The sequence below is a fragment of the Sarcophilus harrisii genome, chromosome 2 (genome assembly GCF_902635505.1).
Source record: "Sarcophilus harrisii chromosome 2, mSarHar1.11, whole genome shotgun sequence".
In the NCBI taxonomy this organism is placed as follows: domain Eukaryota; kingdom Metazoa; phylum Chordata; class Mammalia; order Dasyuromorphia; family Dasyuridae; genus Sarcophilus; species Sarcophilus harrisii.
Window position 1 is genome coordinate 151,091,949 of NC_045427.1, and position 19,094 is coordinate 151,111,042.

The 19,094-nt window shown below is 36.2% G+C and overlaps 1 protein-coding gene across 2 annotated transcripts in view; it reads right to left on the bottom strand.

Annotated features, from left to right (window-relative positions):
• The window catches only part of SLC24A3 (solute carrier family 24 member 3), a 721,614-nt gene that overhangs the window by 139,677 nt on the left and 562,843 nt on the right, over positions 1-19,094 (bottom strand). The window lies entirely within an intron of this gene.

Consider the following 19,094-nt stretch of genomic DNA (forward strand, 5'->3'; position numbering starts at 1 on the left):
CTAAGAGGAGAAAAAGAAATATCCTCAGGAATATTTTTGTTAGATTTATTTGAGAATTCTATCAATAAGAAACTTTGGTGTGGTAAAGCAAAAGATTCCTAAGAAAATCTCAACTAGATTTCTATAATAAAGTATTAGAATAAGTATCAGATAGGCATTGTTTTAGGACTCTCTTTTAGGACTGTTTTTTCCCCTTGAATGCAAAAATAAAATCAATAGGACAAAGAGTTCTATCTAATGATCCCCCTTTTGAAAATTGTTCTTCTAATTCTAATACCATTCCGGGATTTTAGTTTATACACTTTGACTTTTTAACAAGTTAGGTTAAATGATTAGTCCACTTTCAGAATTTCAAATTTCATTCAAGAATTATGGTGGGAATTATGAAGATCTAGGGAGGAAATAAGAAATAAATGTTAGTAATATAATCAGAAAACATAAAATGGTTGGGGTAAGCTAGTAAGAATTAGGTTTTAGGCCAAGTTTGACATTTCTAAACTCAACAATAAATCAAAATATGTTTAAAAACGAAAAAAAATAAAAAGGCACTAAGACTTTTGTCTTATATATATACCTTATATAAACCAAGTCTGATTCTGATGATGATTACTGGATTGACCTACTTAGTTCTTAAGAAGCCAGGAAGATTAGACTATGCCAGAGTAGTAGTAGCTTATGGCTCAAGAGGGTAAGACAAGATTTGACATCCCAGAAAAGCTCTATATTGGCAGAAGTCTTGAGATTTCATCTTCTTCAATCTATGTATAAGTTACTAACTCCCTGGAATGATATTTCACAGAGTTCAGAGACCAGATGGTTTTTTCTAAATATTTATATTTAAGAAACCAATGGCTAGTAAGCTTCTTGAGGAAAGATACTGTCTCTCTTTTGCATTTATACCTTAGGGACCTGAGAGGATGCACAGAATGGTGTATAGCTAACTGGCTTCAGAGCAAAAGGACTTGATTTCAAAGTCTTAACTGACACATATTGGCTATGTGACTCTGGGCAAGGCACTTAACTTAGTGCCCAAGGCATTCTAAGACTAGAAATTGTAAGGAAAGTATTGATCTACATAGTTACACAAAGTTTCTCTTGAGGAGTATCTTATACTGATGAAATAAGAAATCCTAAGTATCTAGGACAGTGTCTGGCAAGTGGTAAGCAGTTAATGTACCTTGAATGAGTTCAAGGACAAGAATAAATTCTATCTGAATCTGTGAGTTATGAGATGATACCAATACCAATAGATTGGTCTAGTCTCCAGCTTATAGAGCAAAACAAACTGTGAGGTGACATAGCCCTTCTCTCTCCTAATTAGTGCCTAATAATTTTCACTGGCAAGTGATTAACATCAGAGGGTAAAGTTGACAAGATTTTGGAAAAGGATGTGATTTTCTATAGAACCCAAAAAATCTGTATGCAATATAAAAGTCAAAATCAGAATCTACAAGATATAGGAAAGTAACATGGCCTGAGGTTAAGACAACAATGTATGTGAATCTGTATGTATTCATGTAAATATGGGATATATATCTTTATAATGAAAGGCAGGAAAACTACTTAGAGAAGCAGATATTAGCCTTTTTTATTTTTATTTTTTTTTTGCTAAAAAAAAGGACACCTTTGGCAGGCTGGTGAAGCCTACAAACACTTCAAAATAATGTTTTTTAATGTGCATAAAATAAAATACATAGGATTTACAAAGGAAGACCATTATACTGACATACAGTTATCAAAATATTTAATAAGTGTATTCACAGACCACCTAAATTCTGAAACCTTGACTTAGAGGGAGGAACCTGTGGCATCAATTCAAGATTATTTGTTTTCTACAAAGAATCAGTCTTTACTCCAACCTCTCATCCCATAGTAATGAGGCTGTGAACTTGACAGAAGCTTTCTCTCTAATTGTCATCAGGGACAGTGTTAAGTCTAGAAGAAACCCTGTGATAGTAACATCAATTCTATCTATCATTCTTTCCAAACTTTAAGACTTGTAAACCAGCAGAAATCATCCTTTTCTCCTGATGGTTATTTCCCCACAAAAGTGATGGGGACAAAATTTTAAAAAATGAAAAAAACTAAAACCCTCCAAAATCATGTCTATTCTTGATTCTGTGAGGTCTTATCCTCTTTAAACTAACTTTTTCCTGCCATTCTCACTGTTGACTCCAGCAAGCTTACTATCCTGCTTCAAAGCCACCTGGTTCATAGCTGCCTCAGATTGCTATGGCCAATAAAGAAAGCTCGAAAGGTTAAGTTTCTGGTGCCAAGTACTTCACATTTTGTGAAATGTTTTGTGGTGTGTGAGATACTACTACCAAAAATAAAATGGAAAATAGAAACACAGGTCTACAATGTTAGGTTTTGTGAGACTGGAAAGCAAGTTATTCCAAGTTCAGAACAGGACATGGAATGAGCCAGTACTGGAAACCCATTTTGCCGAGTGATTAAAGCAGGGGTTCCTAACCTTAAGGGCCCACAAACTTTTAAAAAAATGTATTTTAGTAACTATATTTCTATGTAATTGGTTTCCTTTGTAATCCCATGAGTTTAATTTCATTCATTTGCAAACAATTTCAGAGAAAGTGTCCATACTCTTTATCAGACTCTCAAATGAATCTACAACACAAAAAACGTTAAGAATCTCTGGATTAAAGTTTCTCTAACTCTAAGCCATGTCATTTGTTAGCACTGCTTAGCATTTTCATTTAAAAAAGTTCTTAATGTTAACCTTACCTTTATATTCCGGTGTAATAAAATAACTTGGCCAGAGGCAGAATGCTAACTTTATAAGGGACAACTTCCTTCAAGTATTCCACATACCAATTTGGATAAAAGAACTGAATGGCTAATGGCCAATTTAGAAGGTAGGCTGCCCAAACTTTTCAAATGAGGATGGAAAACATGCCCAGCTCAGCTCGTTGAAGCAGATTTTCCATTTTGCCTTCCCTTCTGGCCTGGATTACAATCCCAGTGGGTTGGAATTGGGGCTGCTGACTGTGGAAAAAGGTAGAAAGCTCTTTTCAAGGTTTGTTATCAGTCTACTGGATAATCTTTCGAAGACTGCTTAATAATAATTGCTAGCAATTATACAGTGCTTTAAGGCTTATAAAGCACTTTACAAATGTGATCTCAGTTGATCTTCATAACTTTGGAAGGTAGGTGCAAGTATTACCTCCAGGTTACAGATGAGAAAACAGACTTTAATTGGCTTGCACACCTTAGTTTCCTTTCATCAGGTTTTTCTGTATCTTGCCTTATTGCTTACTATTACTCAACACAGTGACAAGTCTCTATCCAATCCTGCACAGCACCATATTTATTCTCTCGATAAACTATGGCTCATGACGTCCTTTGCCCTCTTTCTTTCTCTAATTACCTTATTTCCTCCCATTCAGATCTTATTCTTCCTTTGGTACTCAGCTTAAGTCTCAATTCCTCTTCCATGAAGCTTTCTTTGATTATGTCTTTGTTGAATTCTTATAGCCAATATTCTAAAACATGTAATTTGGACCTTGTACCTTTTAGACAATTCTATCAGTTTTTAAGGGCAGTTGTTTTGTATTTTCCATTGTATCTACCATGGTTTTAGGCATAGGGTAGATAATCTTAAAGAAAGACTAACTAGGAAGCTCTTTAAATGTTTAACTTCTAAAGTGATTTGGTCTCCTTGGAATTTATAACATGGAATTTTATCCTTTTTCTGCCATTTACTCCTAGGTGGCTTTGAGATGTCTCCTCTAGGTTTCAGTTTCCTCAACTACAAGAAGGAGGCAATGGGCATGACAATCTTTAGGGTTTCTTACAACTGAATCTGATTTAATAGTCTTGTGATCCTAAGGACTATCTGACTTTGGCAGAAAAGGTTAGAAACTGGGGGATAGAAAACTTTGGGCAGAGAGAATTTCATTTGAATGGAAAGGATGGGATCTGGCAGTTGTGGAGAAAAGAAAGGGAAAGAGAAGAAGCCTGGAGTAGAAGAAAAGCATAAACATGTGGGGTAAGAGAATGGAATTTGGTGGTTGCCAAAAAGATCACTTGACTGAAAGTATTTGGGAATTAGATATTCTCCCTAAAATGTCCAGGCCCCAGGCACTCAGGCCAAAGCTTTTAGGATCAATTTCTCTCTGGAGAATAGTCTTAAGAATCCCTTTCAAGATAGACAATTCTGAGACCTGCAGGAAGCTGGCTGTCCCCATTCTGCCTTCTTCTCCTTATCAACATAATACACTCATACAAGTGAGCTGGGTGGCTTACAAACTTGAGAATAAAAGATCTGGATAAAAGTTGAATAGAGTTTGAACTGATTGGGCCTAGTCAATGGAAGCACAACAAAACTATCTGATTCTTCTAAGGAAAGAAAGTAGAGGGGAAATCTCAAGTATGACACATAGGCTTAATTTGAAGAGATCTATATATATATATATATATATATATATATGTGTGTGTGTGTGTGTGTGTATATATATGTGTGTGTGTGTGTGTGTGTGTGTATACATACATATAAACTAAATCTGAATCTCTTGGCTTTTGTTGGAATGCAATTTATCTCTTAATACCAGTTGGAACAGAAGAAAAGGGGTCTAGTGTTTAAAATATATCCTAACATCCTCTATCCTTTCTCTCTCCCTGGCCTCTCATCTCTCCATCAATTTATCCTGAGACTGAAGGAGAAGGACTAGAAAGTTTCCTTTTTTAGGTAAGAGACCTTTTTGAGGAAATGAGGGGAGGGGGACAAAAAAAGCTATGGGAGCATCTTTATGAGTTCCATTAATGTTTGCTATTGCAAATGAAATGAGAGCTGAAAACTCATTGATTATTGCCCTCTCCTGTCTAGGCACAACTGTCTTTAAATGAAGCCAGAATCCTAGCTTGGACCTTCAGACTATGAAACCACAAAGCAAACTTTGCCTTCTTCTGGTGGGGGGGGGGGGAGGATAAGATTTGAATTCCCATCTCTCAGGTGAAGAATGAGCGATTAGTCTGTCAAACCACTAGGCAAACAAAAGACAGCAGAGCTAATAACACCACAGCAGGGGGACCTTATCCAATTTCCCACTTCAATGTGCTGTGCCACCATGACATCCGACAACAGCTGATGTTGAAATTTCAGCTGTCTCCCCTTAGGAGAACGTTCTCTCTGTTGCAGACTTAAATGGTAAACCACCAACTATTTGGCAATGTCGTTTTGTAATTCTTTCAGTCTTTTTCTCTCAGGGATGCTGAGTGCTTCTGATCTAGAACTTATCCCACAGAATATCACTGGCAGTTTAACTTGAATTCAGTGAGCTTTGAATCTGGAGAGGTTCATATTTCATAATTATCTTTTTAAGATCTTCACAAGAAAAGACAGACAATACATTCATTTTCAACATGCATCACTGCTTCATCTTTCCTGCCCTTCCTGACCTCTCTTACCTTATGGGGAAAAGAAAGGAAAGGAAAGGAAGGAAGGAAACAAACATTTATATAGTGCCCATTGTGTGCCAGGTACTGTGCTAAGCACTTTATAAAAGTTATCTCATTTGATCCTCACAACAGTCATAGAGAGTAGTTTCCTGAATGGAATAGAGATGGGAAGGAGGAGTAGAATTCATTGTGGGGAAGCAGTCTGTCTTTTCATTTTATTTCTACTCTACCAGAGGACTCCTCCATGATGGAAAATCTTCTATAGTAGTATTTTAGAGGACACAATCATGCTACCATTAGCTAGGCTAGGTATTTATAGACTTTGTAAGGATAATTGTCTCCATCTGTCTGGATTTGTTTCTGGTAGTGAAGGGGAAAGTAGACAAGCATTTAATAAGCATTTACTATGTGTCAGGCATTGTGCAAAGTGCTTTCCAAATATTAACTCATCTGGCCCTCATAACAACCTAATGAAATAGGTGCTATTATCACCATAATTTTATAGATGAGTACACTGAGGCAGAAGTAAAATGACTTGCCCAGAATCACGTAGCTAGTAAGCAATTCAGGCCAAATTTGAATTCAGGTCTTCCTGATACCCAGCCAAGTCCTCTATTCACTGTGCTGGCCGGATAAATCTTGAAAGCAGAGTTGACGTCAGAATTACACATATTTTTACATGGATGGAGTATCTACCACATGGTTAAACCAACCCATGTTTGGACTGACTACAAAAGCTAAGCTTTCTAATGAAGAGAATGAGTCTTTAACAAGGTTTCCAAGGACCTTTGCTTCTGTACTCCATTTTCCTCCAAACAGAGATCCCTAATCCAAGGTTCCAGTATCATAATTTCACATCAGTAACATATGCTACATATACACACTTCCCAATCCCTAGTTAAATCCCTTTCATGACTCACCTTGCAAATGACTTTATGTCTTTTCATGGAAGACAGCAAGGTAAAGGGAATCTGGGTTCAAATCCTATCTCTGATGCTTACCAACTCTATGCTTTTCTATGAAGTGAGGCAAATCACAAAATCTCCTTGGGTCTTAGATTTTTCACCAGAAAAAAGATGGTTGGATTTAGTGACCTTTAGGATCTAGTCCCTTACAATTTGAAATTTATGATCCCATGACCTACAAAATGGAAGAACTGAGGTCTCTTCCAGCTTACATCTATAACTGGTTCATTTTTGATTAAAAAATAAAAAACAAAAGCCCCATTCAGAATATATAAATGTTTACATAGAATACCCATAACCCCTCTTTCCCCTTCCTCACATAGCAATAAACTACACAATTCTCTTCCCCTCCTCCACAAAATGATGGGATTATGGTCACTTCATTAGTCAGAAGATTATAGAAGTACTTCATGAAGGATATTAGCAAGTAGTAGGAACTTCCTCCAAGTAAGAGTGGGGAGAGAGGTCATAAGGACCCCATAAGAGAGAATTGATAAGACAGGACTTGAAGATCTAAATTCTTTTCCCCACACACATACTCCCCAAGGGGGTAAAATCTTTCAGCTCTCCTTCAGGCAGCTATTCTATCTGAAATTAGTTTGTGGGGATTTGGGCTGTATATCATTGCTCCCTGCAGTTCAAATAAATGTCTCTTTCTTGAAGGGTTCTGCCTCTAAGAACTCTTTTCCATCAATGAGATGAAAGTGGTGCATTGTGGGAATTGTGGCAAATAAATGATTTAAGGGTGGAGGAGCATTACCTCAGGAGTTCATGTTTGCTTTTTCCTTTGGTTTCTTCTACTGCTAAAAACAAACCTAATTAAGAAGAGGCCCACAACTCTTTTCTTAACAATCTTAAGGTAGCTTGAAGTAGAAATATTGAAAGAAAGAGCAGCTAATTTGGAGTAAAGTAGAGAAAAGGGGAAAAATTGACACCTGATAATTTTAAACAGGTTGAGAGAAAGTATAAAAGCTCCCCAAGTCTCCTAGGAAGCCTAAGATCAAAGAGAAAAGCACATAGTACAGTGATACCTCCCTCTCTTTTCATAACACCATAATTATATAATATGGCAGCTCCTTCTGACCTCTGGGACAGAAATTGCTTCCTTGAGCACCACTGCTTTCCCTTTTATTAACTCCCTATATATATGATAAGGTGTGTTGGGGGGGGGGGCAGAGAGAGGGAGAAAGAGGGAGAAAAAATGAGGGAGGGATGAAGGAAAGACAGGGGAGAGCGAGAGAAAAGAGAGAGAGAAAGAGAGAGAGAGAAAGAAAGAGAGAGAGAGACAGACACACACACACACACAGAGAGAGAGAGAGAGAGAGAGAGGGGGGGGGGAGAGGGAGAGAAAGGGTGAAAGAGGAAGAAAAGGAGAGGGGGAGGGGGAGGGAGAGAAGAGAGCATGATGAGAGGAAAAGAAGTATCTAGCTTTTACTTTGTCTCCCTTGCAATTCCCATTTTCCTTCATCAGCTGTCTGAAATGAGCATAGCTCTTTATTACATTACATCTCTAAAAGCATACATGTTTAAGGAAACTCCCACTAGACTCTACCTGTCATACATGAGACTGTATGGATCTATTTATTGCTATTAGCTTTCTGTGACAGTTAAATCCTAAGCTAATACAAAGGATGAACACTTTATGTGGGGATGCATTTTGCAAAGTCTGAAAAGATTTTTCAATCAGTCTTGGGTTAGAGCATTATCTGGGAATGGAACATGATAGGCAGAAGCTAGAGTGAATAGGCAGACTTTCACCTGCATCCCTTTGGTTCAGAATCCTAGAGAATAAACATAGTGCCATCCTCCTGCAATTAGCTTCAGGCTGCTGCAGCTGCTCTGACTTTGTGATGTCTCTACCCTGCTGCTCTATACAGTTGACAATATAGCTTGCTTTGTAATTCTCTGAGCTTGAGGTGGGTGTCAGATGGGATGGAATATATCCCAGCCTGTCTGGCTGAGATGAAAAGATTTCTACTGAGATCAGCACCTGCAGAGAAAGGCTGGGGTATATGGTCCAAAAGACTGAGACCGCTTCTGAAAATTGGGCACAGAATCCATCACCCATCTGGTCTAGTAGGGAGAGAATGGTAGAGAGAAAGGGAACTATAGGACCTTAGGGCTGCCCCATGGTTACCATGGTCATAATAAGGTTTGGTCATTTCCCCTTTAGTTCTTCAGTGCATTAATGAATGCTGCTCAGGGGCCGGGTTAGAAGTCGTCATGAAGGAAGGATGATTTGATCTGAGTCTTGAAATTTGAAGGGTGGGGAGAATAGAGGGTTAATTAATAGAAATTAATTTAATAAACATTTCCACATGAAGGTACTGTATGAAGGCAAGGGAGATACAAAAGCAAAAGCAATAACAATAATTTGATGATGATGACGAATTTAAGGCATCACAAGGGATTGAGCATTGGGTTCATTCAGGAAGATCTGAGTTCAAATCTAGCCTCATACACTTCCTAGCTGCATGGCCTTAGGGCAAGTAGCTTAATGTTCATTTATCTCATTTCTTTATCTATAAAATGAAAATGATAATAATACTATCAAGAAATAGTATTTGTAAAGCATTTAGCCCAGTGCCCAACATACACAGTGAGTGCTATATAAATATTAGCTATTGTTATTGTTGTTATACTGAGTAGATACGATATACATAGGAATATACATATTAATACAATATAAGTTCCCAAGGGAGAGTAACTGTAGCATGGGGAGGGAGTAGGAGTCAGGAAAGCTTCCTAGATGAAGTGGCACATGGGACTGGCTTGGAAAAATGTTAGTTCTAGGAGACAGAAGTGGAAACATTCCAGATATGAGGAAATACCTGTGAAAAAGTGAAGAGAGGCAAGTGGAGATCAAACATAATGGAGGGAACGCCAAATAGACTACATTAAATAGAATGGAGAATATATGAGGAGAAATAATATAAAATAAAGCTGAAAAAAGATGAATGGAAGCCAGGTTATATAGGATTTTTTGGCATTTGAGCAATGGCCAAGCTCATTATTGGGGATCAAAGGCCAAGAATGACCTGACTAGAATAGAAAGGCATTAAGTGTCACCAATAGTAACATCATCCTCTCACTGTGGGAAATGGTAAATATCTCTTAATCTGAATTTGGCTGGTGGTGAAAACCAGCACATAATAGGGCATAATAATCTGTTTCTTGGATTTGACAGTTTTATCTACCAACAAATTCTTGGTTCCCTATTACTTCATTTAAAAATTCTTTTTATCTGGGGTCATGTCATACTTGCTGGGAATATTAGCTGTATCTTGGATTCTGACCCTATTCTGTTCCTAGGCAAGGGGGATATAGAGGATGACAGAGGTCACTGACTATTCTTGAATTCTTTTTTTTCATCTGTTATCTGTTCTCAACATTGGGTATCATCTCTGGTTATCTATGATGCCTAAAATGTTCTCCCTTCTCATCTCTACCTACTGGCTTTCTTGACTTTCTTCAAGTCCCAGTTAAAATCCACCTTCTACAAGAAGCCTTTTCAATTCCTCTTTACTTCTAATGTTCTTCCGTTGATTGTTTGCAAAATAGTTTGTCTTTACATAGCTGTTGTGACCTCCTTGGGAGCAGGGGTTGATTTTTGCCTTTCTTTATATTACCCAGGACTTAGCACAGTGCCTGGCACAGGGCAGATGTTTAATAAATCCTTACTGACTAAGCTGTTACCTTATATTTCATTTTCTCAAATTCCTACCTTTTCGGCTCCTATAATCCAGTTCTTAGATTTTTTTCTTTGTCCTTAGAAATTCTCCTGATGGATTGGATTAGTGTAGCCAAACTCATTATCCCCATGTCTGTGCCAATAGCATGTGTTGCCAGGTTTTCTTAACTATCTACTTACATAGATCTTATGGTCACTGGTCTACCTTAGTGATGTTGGACCTTGGATTTTGGACTGGGTTTGGACCTAAAATGGGGCTTATGTCTTGCCTAATTTTTCTCCCTATATACTGATCTCAATTTCCAGACTTATCTTTTAAATTATGTCCCACTATATTCTATCCAAGCAATCCTTGGTCTTATATTCAGTATGACACAAGTTCTTTGATTGAATGTTTGGCTTAGCTTAGATCTACAGTTTTGACAATCCTTATTTTGACTCATGCTACCATTACATAAATTCTGATCATGACCATCTGGATCAGGCAGGATGTTCTGTATTATGGAATGGTGTTTCTGTAATACCAGAAAAACTAAGGCAAGTAGAGATTGCTTTTAATTTTTAATATGGAGAGTTTAAGTTAGCTGACCAAATGGGACTACAGTCCAAAGCATTTGGTGCAGATAAAGAGAGACAGAGAGCTTATATAGTTTTAACTAACTAGGGTTTGTAAATAGAATACTTCACCTCATTATACAATTTTATCCTAACATATTGCAGCTTTAGGGGAAACAAAGTCAGATAAGGGGGTCAAGCACACTGGGAGGATGGACAAGCCATAATTCCAGAAAAGGATCATAACTTAAACCTGACAGGATAGGGGTCAAGATAAGAAGGTCTAGGACAGGAGAGAGGGGAAAGTGAGGTATGGGACAAAACTCAAAAGGAGGGGGAATTATCCTAGCAAGATAATGTAGCTGGATATTTATGACACAATTGTATGTAAAGGGGAGTTGGAGCTTCAAGGTTTTCCTGGGCTCTTTTCTAACCTAAATTTTCCCAATCCTAATTGCAAGGAAGTGGGGTGTGGCTGTGGCTTATTATCCAGGGCTCTGTAGTACCCCAATCTGGATCTCAGATGCAGTGGATAGAATGTTGGATCAGGAATCAGAAAGACCTTTCTTCAAATATGGTCTCAAATACTTAGTAGCTCTGTGACCCTGGGCAAGTCAGGTAATCTCTATTTGCCTCAATTTTCTCATTGATTAAAAGGAATAATAGCACCTACTTTTCACAGAGTGGATGTGAGGATAAAATGAGTTAAATAATTATAAATTGCTTAGCACAGTGCTTGGCACATTATTATTCCTTTAGATTGTAAGTTCCTTGAGTACAGGGACTATTATTGCCTCTTTCTTCATCCCTAGTGCTCAGCACATAGCAGGTACTTAGTATATATTTATTTATTGATTGACAGTATAAGCCTAACACACTTCTTCCAAAGAGCTCTTGCTCTGCTTGAAAATCTGAACACAATACTTAGCCCATCCACTTGTATTCTAAAGCTTGGCTTTTTCCTTTACTTTAGTCTGGCACCGGGGATTCTTATTTCTCCTTTGCCCCTCAAAGCTCACTATGATTGCAATATGATTTCTATCCAAAGCTCACTTCATCTCTCTAGTAAGGCCACCATAGCCTAAAAAGGCTGCAAAGTTAGGATGAAGTCAGATCATAGAAGCTCTTGAGCGAAAGGCAAAAGACCTTCAACAGCTTTATTATGGTGGACTATAGATATAGAGACAAGGCAGGAGGTTACTGAAACAGTTCAGGGGAGAGAGAAGCATAGTAAAAAGCAGAAACATCACCTTGCAAATTAAGGTTCCATATAGTTAAAACTGGTTTTTCCAGTAGTAATTGTGAGAGTCAGATTTTAAGGAAAGCTAAGAGCTGCTGAGTTGATATTTTTGAATTATGGTTCTAGAAAAGACTTTTGAGAATTCCTTGGACCGCAAGGAGATCAAATCAGTCAATATTTAAATCAATCAACTCTGACTATTCATTGGAAGGACAAATAATGAAGCTAAAGATTAAAAACTTTTGCCACTTAATGAGACAATAGGACTCATTCAAAAAGAGTGCTGCTGGTAAAGATTGGAGGCAAAAGGAGAAGGAGATGGCAGAGGATGAAATCAATAACTACTGTCATGTAAATATGATCTTGGACAGACTTTGGAGATAGAAGGACAGAGAGAGAACAGATCCTGGAATGCCATGGTCCATGGAGTCATGAAGAGTTGGACATGACTGAATGTACAATAAATGGTTTGGGCATCAATCCTTTCTGTCCTGAGGTTTAACCTGTTAGTAGCAGCAGCTGGAAGCAATTAAAAAAATTCACCTCACCCACCTATTGTTTTTACCAATAAAATATCTACATTTATAGAAAAAGAAACAAACTTATATATAGATTACTTCCTAGAGCTTAGAGGCTTAAATAAGTAGTTTCTAGAAATATTTATTATTTGGTCAATTTTTTTAAACTTAGAATCTCATCTTACTTTTCCTCACCTCATCCCAGGAGTTGTCAGTGACAACAATGACCTTCATTTTGCCAAACAGAGAAGTGGTCAGAGAAGCTTCATCTCAGGAGTGGATTAGAACCCATTTTTTAAAACCTAAACTCAGTCCAGTAAACCTGCTTTGATTTTGAGGCATTAAATATACCAGTCCTCCAATGACCAGATTTACCCCAAGGGAAATCTGAGAATAGTTCAGTGAGAATCTAATAGCAAACAGATTCAGACTTGTCAAAATGCTCTAATGTCTCTTTCTCTCTTCAGCCATCTTCTATTTAATCCCAATCTAGGATATTCTTGTCACATGACAGTGGAAGAAAGGAAAGTTATCATTTGGAAATTCATTTTTGGTATGAGAAAGAATTCGCTCTGAGGTCTACTTCCTCTTGTACTCCCTAGCATTCTCTCTTTGCCTTGTTGTATTCACTTCTATAAACTGACTTGTAAAGAGATCAAATTGGTAGTCACCTACATTATGTGATTTTTAGGAGGATGTCAGTCAGAAATGCCACAAAATAATAATGCCAATTCTTAAACAGGAGGGGTACCAAAACATCGTGATAGACAACTATTATCCACAATTTCCCAAGTATTACAGTGACTCATTAAAGAATTTAAAACATTTTAAATAGATACTGCCAAACAAAATATCATAATTTCCTGTGTATGTGGAATGAAAAATTCTGAAAATACAGCAGCCTAAAAAAGGAAATTAAGACAATCAAATGTTGTCCTGTTGTCTCATATGCTACTATACTTCTCTTAAAAATTATAATAGCTAGTATTTATATAGCACCATAAAGTTAACATGCTTGACAAATATTACCTCATTTTTATCCTCACAATAACCATGGGAGATAGTGCTGCCATTATTATTCTCATTTTACTTAAGAGGAAATTGAGGTAGAGTAACTTGCTATGAGTTAAACAGATAATAATGTCAGAGGTCAAATTTGAATTCAATGCTTCCTTACTCCAAGCCTGGCTCCATTGTAACATCCCTAAAGATGCTTCCCAGTGAGCGCACAGAATTAGCCAACATCCCAATACTCTCATTCAGATACAAAATGAAGTCACTGACTCCACCTGCAAAGTAATCCATAAAACTTTAAATATAAATAATAGTAGAACTGTGACTTGAGTCTGAGAAAGACTATTTCTATCCTAACTCCACTGAATCAGAAATGAGAATATTATGACAGCTATTATACCACAAATAAAAGCCTGCTCAAAGCTAAACTTCTTGTCCATTTTGTGGGACTTAGAAGGTGTGGCAAAGTAAGGTAACCATAGCCCTGTTGAGTACCCTGTATATGCCCTTAGATCACTAGGACAGCTCTGAAGGCTTGCCAGGAATCCTGAAATTCTGGTCAGTTGACTTCTGGTCCCACAACTCCCCTGTGTGAGTGTCTTCACCAGCATGATAATGCTGCCCCTAGAAATCTGAGAAATCTATGACATAGAGTTTGCAACTGCCCCAACTTGGAACTGTCATAATAATAAGCTTGACAAATAAGATGGCAGAGTAAATAACATTCTTTCATATGCAGGTACCATAAGGGGATAAGACACATCAGAAAAAATCAATATAAATCAATCAACAGACATTTATTAAGTACTTGTCATATGCCAGATATTGTTTTAGATGTTTGGGATGTAAATTCAAATAATGAAACAATATTGACTCATAAGAAGCTTGCACAAATCAGAAATATCCAACCTGTCTGAAATGATTTGGTGCATATCACACTGAGTATTAACACAAGCAAACCACGTGTAAGCAAAAAAGGAATACATGAATACGTTTATTGTATGTCACTACTACATTAAAACAAAATTAGAAATATCTTATTAATTATCAGCAAGAGCTTCATAGTATTAGTTTTTGTTTTTGTCAATAGTATCAAGTTATAATGCAGGGCAAGACTAAGAAATAACTTCATTCCCAGGCAGAGTTTAGATCAGAGGTGGAGAACCTTTTTTTCTGCCAAGGGCTGTTTGGATTTTTGTAACATCATTCACAGGCTATACAAAATTTTCAACTTATAGACTCAAGTAGTGGGAAGTTGTTCTACCTAGCTTTCACCATGTCATTGCTTGTGGTTGATAATGCAAATGATTTTGTGGGCCTTATATGACCTGCTTGCCAAAGGTTCCCCACCTTTAATTTAGATGAACTAAGAGTAGAAACCAAGATGTTATTTACATCTGAAGAGGGAAACATTGAAGACTCTGAAGACATTGAAAGTCAATAATTTCTACACTTTTCAGAAATGGAACTCAATGATGAAATGAGTAGAAAAATGCCTGCGCCTTTAATGACTTTGTAAAAGAGACAAGCATGCACTGAAAGGAATTTCCAAAAGCTTTTTTTGTTTGATAGCACAAATTTAAATAAAGGATCATTTATATAAAAAGGTCACATACTGAAACACAAATAATTCCTTCAAACTCAGAATTTCTATAGCTATCGTGAATAGAAGCATTTTCCTATAGGATTTGATAGAGTTCAGAAACATTTCAGGATCAGCCTATAATAGCTTATGTCCATTGCCACAGATGGGATTATAAAAGGAAACATAAAGCTATCTAAGGAATCTCCTGAGGACAAGTGACAAATAGCAGCATGGCAAAAGCAAAAAATAAATGATTGAAAATCTGTGGAAATACAGTAGAAAATCATCTTAATATCTAGTTAGCAGTGTAGTAGAAAACATGAACACAATATCACTAATTAAAGACAATTAAAAAGAAACATGCAAAGAAATCTAGAACACCGAAGTTTATCAGAAATTTTTGAGACCCTTAATTATAAACTAAAAATGAAAGCCAAAAGGTTAATGTGATACAAGGGGGAGTAGGAAATCAATGCAAATAACAAAATAAACAATTTAATATTAATCAATAATTATATTGTACTCTGAAAAACAGAGAAATTAGAGGAGAGAGAACTCCCTGAAGAAGGCTTTGTAACATTTCTAAATATAAAAGAAATGCAACAAGTCCACATAAAATTGAAATGCAAAATAGAAATATTGAGGATGATTAATGTAATTAATGATAAAGTGGTTACATTAAAGCAGAGAATGGAAACTCTAGCTTATAGAAGTTACATGTCCTAAGAGATTATTAGCTCAAATGCTTCACAATGATAGGTATATTATGAACAAAGTACTTTATTTTTTCTCTGATACAAGCCTGATCCTGTCTTTCTTAGCATCACATATTTATTAGAAAAAGATGAGACTGCTTCTTTTGCTATAGGCTAATTATATGTTTATGTGTTTTATATAAAGCATTCATAACATGTACTTCTTAAAATAGAAACACTTTAAAATAATGGCCATGGAGCAAAAAGGTGTTTATATATTCCCTTTTATGCTTACTTGTGGTTTGTCCTCTCTAATGTTTGGTGTGCTATACAGTGAATCATCTGCAGCAGGTGGGTTTTTTCTGATTTGTATAATCTTGTGCATAAGGATGGTTTGTTTTTTTGGATTTCTATCCCCATACAAATATAAGAATTTGTCAGTCCTGTTTGGTATAAAGAGCGACTCATTCTGAATCCAATGATTACTAAACACCACAGTTTCACTGCCTGTACTAATTATTGCATAGGATTTTGACTCTGTTCTGGACTCATGGCTCAATCACATACTGCACATATAAGAGATGTTCAAGTAAGAACACTAAAGTATTTGATATATTCAAGGAAAGTTATTCTCTGTTTAAAATATATTAACACAATAATATCAAGAACAATTGATCTAAAAATGAATTTTTTTCAGAGAGACACTGGAAGTATTCTACAATTCTGACTAGCTTAAGTTTATCATCATTCCTAAATACAGATATACCTTCCACATTATGGACATTGGGGCATGGTGCCCCACAATCTGGAAAATCTGTGTAAATTTTTTTGTCCCTCCCTTCTTACCACAGAAGTTTGAATTTTTTCATTTTCTTTTATGGGATGTTTATGATATCTTATTGTAAAATTTGGGTTAAGTATTTGTTCATAGATTTTGAGTTGTCTGCTGGCCTTTTTACATTGTCTGCAGCTTTCACAAAACTCCCCATGAATTCCCATTTAATTTCTTATTATGATTTACCGTATATCAAAACCATGATGAGGAACGTCACAATGTGAAAGGGATAACTATAGACTTGAGCATAGCTTTTAATTTAAAAGGGGGTAGTGCTAATATACATGAATAATATCAAGTTATATAAATCTACTGGAAAAAATTAAATACCTACTTAATCCCACATATAACTGTGCAAGGTAGCACAGTATACAGAGTGCTGGCCCTAGAGCAGGAGAGTCTGAGTTCTAATTCAACCACACATTACTAATTGTGTGACACTGGACAAGTCACTTAACCCTGTTTCTGTAAGATTTGTAAAATGAACTGGAGAAGGAAATAGCAAACCACTTCAGTATCTTTGCCAAGAAAGCACCAAATAGGATGACAAAAGGGATGTTTTGAGTCAGACATGACTCAAAGCAACAATAATATGAAAATATCATTTAGACTTGATAAATGTAAAATTCTTACTGTGCACAAGGGGAAGACTAGAGACTAAGGCTTTAAACTTAAATCTGGAGGTCAAATTGAACTAAGGAATTAAGAGGATATTTATAAATAACTTGATAATTTTCAACTAACATGTTTCAGAAATAACACTATCAAGAAGATACCTGAGGCTATTTTAAGAGAATGACCACTATCCTGAAGTCAAAGCTGAATGTAGATGAGCATGTTTAGAATAATTAACATCTAGACTTTGTCTATCCTAATATATACTTTTGGTTTGTTAAAAGGGACAATAATGGACCTAGAAATGTCCAAACAAGAGACTATATCATGTTAAAGAAACACAGAACTCAAAACTCCATGGTTACTATAAGATTAATATTTACTTGTCAAAAGGAGAAAGGTAAGTGTTCTTAGAGTATATGATAAATAAGTTTAAAATATACAGTAATAATTTTGGAACAAAGGGACATAAGGCAATTGGGATTAAGTGACTTGCCCAGGGTCACACAGCTAGGAAGATATATGGAATTAAAAACTTAAAAAATAAGATACTTAGAAGAGGAAAATAAAATCACGTGGGAAAAAGGACAAAATACACGTCATCTCTAGCTATCGTCTTGTCTGCTACCATCTTGAGGTAATAATAGAAATTTTCTATGAAATTGGGAAGCAAAGAGATGCAGTTGAAAGAACACTGTCTCTGGAATGAGGGTATGTAAGTTCAAATTTCACTTCTTATCTTTACCACCAATGTGACCCTAGGCAAGTCACTTAATTTTCAAATTAGGTGTGGAGTAGTCTCTAACATTTCCTCCAACTTTAGATATGAGATCTTATGACTGGTTGATCAAAATTTGGTGCCAATGTATAAACTTACTCTATAAAAATATCATATGAGGTATGTGATACAAATATTATAATTTTACTGACATATTAAATCAGCAATATATAGATAAATTTACAGCAATTTAGGTAGTGCTTTAAATTTTGAAAAGGATTTTATATCCATTATCTCATCTGAGTTAATCAGTCAATAAATTTGACTTTATTAAATCTATTATTTATTTATTTATTATTTATTAAATTATGTGCTAAGCACTCTGTCAAGTGCCGGGGATACAAAGAAAATCAAAAGACAGTCCTTTTCTTCAAGAAGCTTATAATTTAACAGAGAAAGATAACACAGGAAAGGAAGCAGAAGAGTAGGGGAGGGGAAGGATATAAAGAAGTTTCCCAGAGTATGATGGAGAAATCTGAAGGATTGCCACCAGATGAGAAATGAAGAGGTGGTTGACTTGGGCTCTTTTCTAATATGAAGGTTTGGGGAGGAGAGATCTGCATTGTAGTCAGAGGGAGGTGGAGTACTTAGTTGGCAGATGATACTGAAGATATGTGAATTCAAGGGATGAAGTCATTTTGTAAGATGAGGAGATATTTGGGGCATAATGAAAAAAAAAAACTAGGAAGGTAAATCCCACAACAGCCATGTGAAGTAAATATTCCAGGTGAGCCCATTTCCAGAGGAGAAATTTAGCCTTTAAACAGTGAAGAGACTTGCTTAAATTTATATAACCAATGAGTTTTAGAGCTGGGATTTGAATTCAGATCTCTTGACTCTAGGGCTCTATTCATTATTCCATATTGCCTAAAATATATATTACTGTTCTCTTTCTTTGTGCTTTAAAGGGTTTCATGTCTTTAGAGACCTTTTATTAAAATGAATCCCTTTCCCCCATCCCAAATATGTTCAACTTTATCAGCTGATACCTTATATAACAACCTGAGACAATATCTTGCAGAAGTGAGAAACTTTCACCCTACTCTTCAAATCTTTTGTTGTACTGTATACACCCCAAACATCTGAGACTTGCAAAAATCCCACCACATTTAGTTTTGCTTTCCTGTTATTGTTTCACTTCTACATGGGTAGGAGGGGTGCTATAGTCATAATATTCCCAACCTCAAA